The sequence below is a fragment of the Ovis aries genome, chromosome 18 (genome assembly GCF_016772045.2).
Source record: "Ovis aries strain OAR_USU_Benz2616 breed Rambouillet chromosome 18, ARS-UI_Ramb_v3.0, whole genome shotgun sequence".
In the NCBI taxonomy this organism is placed as follows: Eukaryota; Metazoa; Chordata; class Mammalia; order Artiodactyla; family Bovidae; genus Ovis; species Ovis aries.
In genome coordinates, this window is record NC_056071.1 from 4809946 (window position 1) to 4819554 (window position 9609).

General features: G+C 39.3%; 1 pseudogene; it reads left to right on the top strand.

Annotated features, from left to right (window-relative positions):
* The first annotated feature begins 3620 nt into the window (after window positions 1-3620).
* Window positions 3621-4744, top strand: LOC114109116 (cyclin-dependent kinase 4-like; annotated as a pseudogene).
* Window positions 4745-9609: the final 4865 nt, after the last annotated feature.

Consider the following 9609-nt stretch of genomic DNA (forward strand, 5'->3'; position numbering starts at 1 on the left):
TGGTGCTAGTGGTATAGAATCTGCCTGCCAATGCAGGAGATTCAATAGATGTGGGTTTGATCCCTGGGTTGACAAGATTCCCCCAGAATAGAAATGGCACCCCACTCCAGTATTCTTGCCTGGAAAATTCATGGGCAGAGGAACCTGGTGGGCTACAGTCCATGGGGCCGCAGAGATGGACATGACTGAGCAACTAAGAACAAATCACAGGTATACGGTCAGCCCAGAAACGTGCTGTCCAAAGTAAGTTGTCAGAGATTGGAAGCCATGTGGGACACAACTCTTCTCTCTAACCCTTTGGTACTGTAAATTCCTTCATTTAAACTGCAAATTTGACAAATGACAATAGTACAGTGACTGGAAAGATTAAGATCCAGAATTTGAGCTACTTCAATTTTGCCATTCTGTATGACCACTGAAGATTTTGTTTTTAGAATTTAAACCAGTATAACAGCACTAACTGCAAGATGAGTACAAATTTCAGTTCACATACAAAATATTTTACTACATATGGATAATATCTTTAAAATTAGATGATATACTTTTTAAAATTACTAAATGGAAACTATTAATAGTAGGGATCCACATGTCAGAAATTTGGAAGTTGCCACTCTGTCCCAACAACTAGAAAGCTAAACAAAATGAAAAGTCAACAGCTCTTCTTGGATGTGTAAAAGAGGGAGATGTGTAAAAGACGTAAGGCCAGTCACCGCCCCCAAGACTGGAGAGACAGAGGTGAAGACATGGAGCCACAGCTTCCCAGGGCAGAGACTCACGGCTGGAAACTATCATGTCCAGCGCCAGGGTAGGAAATCTGAGCTATAACTAATGAACTGTTGAAAGCCCAGTGTAGACAAGTCTGAGAATTAAAAACTTCAGCAGACCAGTCCCCACTGTACTAAGACTAGCCTCCAGGAGTTGACCAGGTCCTCATAGTATCAGAGGAGATTAAAAAAAAAATCCCCGTGTGCTTTTGGCAGTGGAGGGGAAAGGGAACCATTATGAAATATGCCCAGAGCACTCTGTTCTTCTTAACAGAATCTGCCCTCGGAGTAAACTAGTGAGCCAGAGCTTAGGCTGCTGGGGGTATTATCAGAGCCCAACTGATCTGGGGGAAGGGAAATAGCCAGCTCCAGACCACTCTAGCCATCCTGTCCCACCAAAGGTGGGGAGGAAAGAAAACTGAGAAACACTTGTGAAATTCACAGCACCAGCGTGCAGACTCACTAAAAGTGTGAGACCAATCACAGAACTCGGAACACTTCCCCTCCTCCCACGCCTCACCACTGTATTACTAAGGCCTGCTTCCAGCAGTTCCTTTTACCCAGTACACCATGTCCAACTCTCAAGAAAAATTACTAGGCATACTAAAAGGCAAAATATACAATTTGAAGAGACAGAGCAAACATCATAACCAGACATGACAGGTGTATTGGAATAATCAGACAGGGAGTTTAACCAACTATGATTAATATGCTAAGAGCTCTAATGGATGAAGTAGACAGCTGTTTTGTTGTTGTTTTGTTGCTAAGTTGTGTCTGACTCTTTGCGACCCCATGGACTGTAGCCCGCCAGGCTCCTCTGACCATGGGGTTTCCCAGGCAGGAATATTACAGTGGCTTCCCATTTCCTTCTCCAGAATAGGCAGTACCCAACGCAAATGGGCAGTGTAAGCAGAGGGATGCAAATACTAGAGAAAGACCGAAGGGAAATGCTAGAGATCAAAAACACTGTAACAGACTGCCTCTGATAGGCTTACTAGCAGACTACATGATTGAAGATGATACCTCTGATCTTGAAAATATCAATAGAAAACCTTGAAAACTGAAGAGCATAGAGAACAAAGACTTTAAAAAATGAAAACAGAATATCCAAGCCCTGTGGGATGGCTGCCACAAGGGACAGCTATAACACGTAACATACATGTAACAAGAACAGCAGAAATAATAAATATTTGAAATGATAATGATATGGTATGATAATAGATGGAATGATGTGAAATGCTAATGACTGAGAATTTCCCCAAATGAGTGTCAGATATTAAACCACAGATCCAGGAAGTTCAGAGAACACCAAGCAGGATAAATGCAAAAAACTCTCAACCAACTAACCAACTAAACAAACAAACAAAAAAACTACACCTAGTGTATATAATTTTCAAACTAAAAAAAATCAAAGATAAAGAATAAAATTTTAGAAGAAATCAGAGGGGGGGGGGGAAACCCCACCATACTTAATAGAAGAATAAAGATAAGAATTACATCCAACTTCTCAGAAACCATGTAAGTAAGAAGTAAGATTTGAAACCACAAAAAAAACAGACAAAAATACAAACAAAGAATAAGAACAACAAACAGAAAATGGCAACAAATATGGTAGATATTAATACAACTATATCAATAATCACTTTGAATATCAGTGGTCTAAATTAGAAGGCAGAGATTGTTGGAGTGTGTCAGAAAACAAGACCCAGCTTCATGTTGTCTAAAGAAGCCCACTTCAAATGTAAAAGCTCATACAGAGTAAAAGCACATGAATGGAAAAAATACACTGTGATAGCACTAACCAAAAGAGTAACTATATTAATTAGAGGCAGAGAAAACTTCAAAGCAAGGAAAATTATTAGGAATAAAGAAGTGCATTACATAATAATAAATGGATCCATTCTCCAGGAAAACTTAGCAATCCTTAATGTGTATGCTCCTAACAACAGAGCATCAAACTATGTGAGACAAAAACTAATAGAACCGCGAGGAGAAACAGATGATTCCACTAGCATAGTTGCAGACTTCAACATCCCTCGATCAGACATGGACAAGCCTAGCAGGCAGAAAATCAGGGAGGATGTAACTGAATTCAGCAACACCATCAAGCAACAGAATATTATCACTGTAGGGTCACTTTATGTGACAACAACAGAATACACCTACTCAAGTTCACGTGGAACATTTACCAAGATGGACCACATTCTGGGCAATAAAATGGACCACATTCTTAAAATATTTAAATGAATAGAAATCACACAATGTCTGCTCTTAGGTTATTGTAAAATTAAATTCGAAATCAATAACAGAAAAATTATTGGAAACTCCTAAACTGCACAGAGATTAAATGAAATACTCTTAAATATCACATGGGTCAGAGAAGAAATTGCAAGAGAAATTTAAAAAGTTATTTTAAACTAATGAAAAAGAAAACAACCTAACAAAATTTGTGAGACAGAGCAAAGCAGTGCTGAGAGGGAAATTTATAGCACTGAATGCTTACATAAGAAAAGAAATATCTAAAATCAATAGTCTAAGTTTCAATCTTAAGAAACTAGGAAGAGTAAGTTAAATCTAAATAATCAGAAGAAAAGAAATAATAAAAACAGAAATCAATGAAATTGAGCCCCCCCATCCCCCCACCAGCAGTTTCCCATGCCTCTTTGGCAGCTGGCCACATGGTGAGGGGGAGGTGAAGAGGACAGCTCTAGTCTGTGTCCGGTGTCGTGACTGGGCCTGGAGTGTACAGCTGCCCCTCGGCTTGAGTGTATGGCTCTAGGAACTGGCTCTGGGGCCCCAGTGACAGGCCACCTCCACAGCTCCCAGCACAGAGTGAGAGTCACCTCTGGTCTGAGAATGGCTACCCCTTGATATGAGCCAGTGGCTGAGATTGGTATTGGGGTCTATGGGACAGTGGTCCACACAGTGGCCTCTTTGCAACCCTCAGGAACATAAGAATCCCCTATGGAGGAGATACTGGAGTGTGCCTGGCCATCAGCATAGTTTGTGAGGTGGCCTTACTGCAGTGACTAGAGGCTTTTGAGCTTCCCGTCCTTGTTGGGCTGATTGATGTCTGTGCTACAGCCCAAACTAATCGGGAGATCAAAGTGACCCTTGAGTTTGAGCGTGTGGATCAAGACCTAAGGACATATCTAGACAAGGCACCCTCATCAGGCTTGCCAGTGGAGACCTCCAGTATTTTTGCCTGGAAAATTCCATGGATAGAGGAGCCTGGTAAGCTACAGTCCATGGGGTTGCAAAGAGTTGCACATGACTGAGCAACTTCACGTCTTAGATTTCCTTCATGCTAATTGCATCGTTCACTGAGACTGGAAGCCAGAGAACATTCTGGTGACAAGATGGGACTGTCAAGCTGGTTGACTTTGGCCTAGCCAGAATTTAGAGCTACCAGATGGCACTACGCCTGTGGTTGTTACACTCTGCTCCAGAAGTTCTTTTGCAGTCTATGTATGCAACACCTGTGGACGTGTGGAAGGTTGGCTGTACCTTTGCAGACATGTTTCATCAAAAACTTCTCTTCTGTAAAAACTCTGAAGCTGACTAGTTAGGCAAAATCTTTGACCTGATCAAATTGTACCCAGAGGATGACTGGCTTCAAGATGTGTCTATATTCCAAGGCTGCTTTTCCCCCTAGAGGGCCCTGCTAGTGCAGTTGATGGTACCTGAGATGCAGAAGTTGGAGCACTGCTCTGCAACTGGAGTTGCTGAATTTTAATCCATACAAGTGAATCTCTGCCTTCTGAGCCCTGCTTCCTGCTGCTTTAGTTGCTAAGTTGTGTCTGACTCTTGCAACCCTGTAGACTGTAGTCTGCCAGACTCCTCTGTCCATGGGATTCTCCAGGCAGGAATACTCGAGTGGGTTGCCATTTCCTTCTTGATTCTGAGCCCTACAGTATTCTTATTTACACAAGGCTGAAGGTAACCCAGAGTGGGCAACAGAATGGACGCTTTCCAAGTGAAAGTTGCTCATTCGTGTCTGACTCTTTGCGACACCATGGACTATACAGTCCACAGAATTCTCCAGGCCAGAATACTGGAATGGGTAGCAACCCCATAGACGGCAGCCCACCAGGATCCCCCATCCCTGGGATTCTCCAGGCAAGAACACTGGAGTGGGTTTCCATTTCCTTTTCCAATGCATGAAAGTGAAAAGTGAAAGTAAAGTCGCTCAGTCATGTCCAACTCAGCAACTCCACCCAAGGAGTGGCAGCCTTACTGCTGCGTCAGGGCTGTGTCTGGGGTCAGCCACAAGAAGAGAGAATACAGCATGTCTACTGATACAGCTGCTGTGTCAGCCGGGAGAGAATAAACGTGTCTGCAGTTCCCATGACTCCTTGAGTCTTCTTCCAGCCTCTTAGCTCATGCCTGGCCTACTCTGGGTCCAGCAAACAGTGAGAACAGTGAGATACAGCGAGACAGTTGGTGTCAGGAACAGAATCAGGCAACACAAGAACCAAGAGAAGAGGCGCCGACATTTCCCTTCCTTTGAACACTTGAATGGAGAGCCCTCACTGAGAAGGTGACCTTCCCCTCAATCTCTGAGGTTGTGGAGACTCCTCCAACTTTTTACAGAGAATATTTTGCCACTGTAATGATGTTCCCTCCCACCCCTCCTTTTGAGGCTTATCCTTCTTCTGCCCCACGTGTCCTTACACCAAGGGGTATGTCCTTTGTTCTCCCCTTCCTTATACCTTGATATTGGGATCGTCTTTTATACAGGAAAAACAAAACAAACAAGCAAAAAGGAAATCAATGAAATTGAAAACAGGAAATTAATAGAGGAGAAGATGGACTCAAAATCTGCTTTTTTGGAAAGATCAGCAAAATTGATGTGTCTAGGCTTCCCTGGTGGCTCAGACGGTAAAGAGTCTGCCTGCAATGCAGGAGACCCTGTGTTGGGAAGATCCCCTGGAGAAGGAAATGGCAGCCCACTCCAATATGCTGGAAAACCCCATGGACAAAGGACCCTGGTGGTCTACAGTCCATGGGATTGCAAAGAGTCAGACATGACTTTCATTTCACTTCACAGTCAGGTTAATTAAGGAAAAAAGAGAGGATTATTAATAAATGAAAGAATGGACATCACTGCAGATCCTATGGACATAAGGATAATAAGGGAATAATTTGAACAACCTTATGCCCACAAATTTGGTAACTTAGATGAAAGGGACCAGTTTCTTGAAAGACATAGTTTGCCAAAACTCACACAAAAAGAAATAGATAATCTGAATAGGCCTTTTATCTGTTAGAGAAAATGAATCAACAATTCATAATCTAAAACAGAAAGCAATAGTCCTCAGTTCACTAGTGAATTCAACCAAATATTCAAGGGAGAAATTACATCAATTCTCTACAACCTCTTTCAGAGGATGGAAGCAGAGAGAATACTTTCTAGGTATTCTGTGAAGTCATCATTACTCTAAAACCAAGGCCATCAAAGACAAGGAAAGAAATATGTCTCATGAACAGAAATGCCAACATTTTCAACAAAATATTAGCAAATTAAACCTGACAATGTAGAAAAAGAATTATATACAGCATGATCAAGTGGGACTTATCCCAGATATGCTTTAAAAAATCAATTATGTAATCATGCCAACAGGATAAAGGCTAAAAAAGGAAAATTACTTGATCTTATTAGTAAATGCAGAAAAGCGTTTGATGATTCATGATAAAAATTCTTAGTAAACTTATGAATAGAAGGGAACTTCCTCAACTTATTTAAAAAAATCTATAAAAACCCCACAGTAACATCATACTTCAGGGTGAGAAGCTAGGAGCTTTCCCACTAAGATCAGGAAAGAGGCAAAGAAGTCACCTCTCACCACACTTTTCCTTTGTCATTTTAAAATTTTTATCTAAATATAGTTGATTTATAATGTGTTATTTCTGCTATACAGCAAAGTGATTCAGATACATGTATATATATATCACGATTTTTTAATATTCTTTTCCATTATGGTTTATCACAGAATAGTGAATATCCTATCCAGTTGTGGTTGTGTAGTCAGTGTTCTTGCCTGGAAAATCCCAGGGATGGGGGAGCCTGGTGGGCTGCCATCTATGGGGTGTGAATAGTATCCCATTGTACATAGGTACCACATCTTCTGTATCCATTCAGGTTGGACATTTAGGTTGCTTCCATGTCTTAGTTATTGTGAATAATGCTGCTATAAGCTATAAGCAATGGGGTGCATTTATCTTTCTTTTTTTCCCAGATATATGTCCAGGAATGGGATTGCTAGATCATATGACAATTCTATTTTTAGTTTTTTGAGGAATCTCTATACTTTTTCCCACAGTGGCTGTACCAACTTACATTCCTACCGATAGTGTAGGAGGGCTTCCTTTTCTTCACATCCTCTCCAGCATTAGTTATTTGTAGCCTTCTTAATGATGGCCATTCTGATTGGTGTGAAGTGGTACCTCTTTGTAGTTTTGATTTGTGTTTCTCTAATAATTAGCAATGTTAAACATCTTTTCATGTGCTTGATGGCCATCTGTATATCTTCTTTGGAGAAATGCCTATTTAGTTCTTCTGCCCATTTTTCAATTGTGATGCTTGTCTTTTTGTTGTTGAGTTGCAAGAGCTGTTTGTATATTTTGGAAGTAATGCCCTTGTCAGTCACATCATTTGCAAATATTTTCTCCCAGTCTGTCAGTTGTCTTTTAGTTTTATTTATGATTTCCTTTGCTGTTGCAAAAGCCCATAACTTGATTATGTTTCATTTGTTTACTCGTGCTTTCATTTCCTTTGGCTTGGGAGACTGACCTAAGAAAACATTAGTACAGTTTATGTCAGAGAATGTTTTGACTATGTTCTCTTCTAGTTTTATGGTGCCGTGTCTCATATTTAAGTCTTTAAGTCATTTTAAGTTTATTTTTGTGTATAGTGTAAGGGTGTGTTATAACTTCATTGATTTACATGTGGCTGTCCAACTTTCCCAACACCATTTGCTGAAGAAACCGTCTCTTTCTTATTGTATATTCTTGCCTCCTTGTTTTCAATATGATATTGGAAGTGCTAGCTAATGCAATAAGATAAGAAAAGGGAATAAAATGTATATAGATCGGGAAGGAACAAATAACAAAGAACAAATCGAGTAAGTTAATCATAGAAATTTTAGTAGTTGCCTAGTTTTTTAAATCTTTTTTAGATGTTTTGGGGTTTTAAATGAAAATATAATTCACATACCATAAAATTCATCATTTTAAAGCATGCAATTCACTGGTAGTTAGTATACTGAAAATGTATGACCATCATCATTTGTCTAATTCTATAATTTTTTTATTACTGAAAAAATAAACTGTATATCATTATCAGTCACTCTTCATTTCCTCCATCTTTCAAGTCCCTGAAAACCATAAATGTATATGTCTATGGATTTGCCTATTTGGGGCATTTTGTATAAATAGAATCACATAATATATGACTTTTCATGTCTGACTTCTTTCAATTTATCAAAATATTGCCAAGTTTGATCCATGTTATAGCATTTAACAGTACTTTCCTCCTTTTAATGGCTGAATAATTTTCCACCTCTGGATATATCACAATTTGTTTATTCACTCATTAATTGATGGACATTCTGGTCGTTTCTACTTTTTGGCTATTATGAATAATGCTACTATAAAGATTTATGTACAAGATTTTGTATGAACATATGTTTTCATTTCTTGGATATATACCTAAGACTGGGATTTCTGGATCATATGATAACTTTATGTTTAAGAAACAATCAAACTGTCTTCCAAAGTAGTTGTATGTTTTTACATTCCCACCAGCAGTATATAAGTATTACAGTTTTTTCACATCCTTGTTAATACCTATTGTCTGCTTCTAAAAAATTATTACAATAATTCTATTGTGAATGAACTAGACTGTCACTATGATTTTGATTTGCATTTTCCTAATGACTAATCATGTTTAGCATCTTTTAGTGCATCTTTTCAAAGATCTTTACATACAAATGCTCATTGGTCATTCATATATCTTTTTTGGAGAAATATCTATTAAATTCTTTGCCCATTTAAAAATCAAGTTATTTGCCTTATTATTAAGTTTTAAAGAATTTACTTTATATTCTAGAAGTGAATCTTTTATCAGACATATGATTTGCAAGTATTTCCCTCATTCTTTTAAAAAATTTTTTTAAAATTTATTTATTTTAATTGGAGGTTAGTTACTTTACAATATTGTATTGGTTTTGCCATACATCAACATGAATCCGCCATGGGTGTACATGTGTTCCCCATCCTGAAACCCCCTCCCACCTCCCTCTCCATACCATCCCTCTGGGTCATCCCAGTGCACCAGCCCCAAGCATCCTGTATCATGCATTGAACCTGGACTGGCGATTCATTTCTTATATGATAATATACGTGTTTCCATGCCATTCTCCCAAATCAACCCAACCTCTCCCTCTCCCGCAGAGTCCAAAAGACTGTTCTATACATCTGTGTCTTTTTGCTGTCTCACATACAGGGTTATCATTACCATCTTTCTAAATTCCATATATATGCATTAGTATACTGTATTGGTGTTTTTCTTTCTGGCCTACTTCACTCTGTATAATAGGCTCCAGTTTCATCCACCTCATTAGAACTGATTCAAATGTATTCTTTTTAATGGCTGAGTAATACTCCATTGTGTATATGTACACAGCTTTCTTATCCATTCATCTGCTGATGGACATCTAGGTTGCTTCCATGTCCTGGCTATTAGAAACAGTGCTGCGATGAACATTGGGGTACACGTGTCTCTTTCAATTCTGGTATCCTTGGTGTGTACGCCCAGCAGTGGGATTGCTGGGTCATAAGGCAG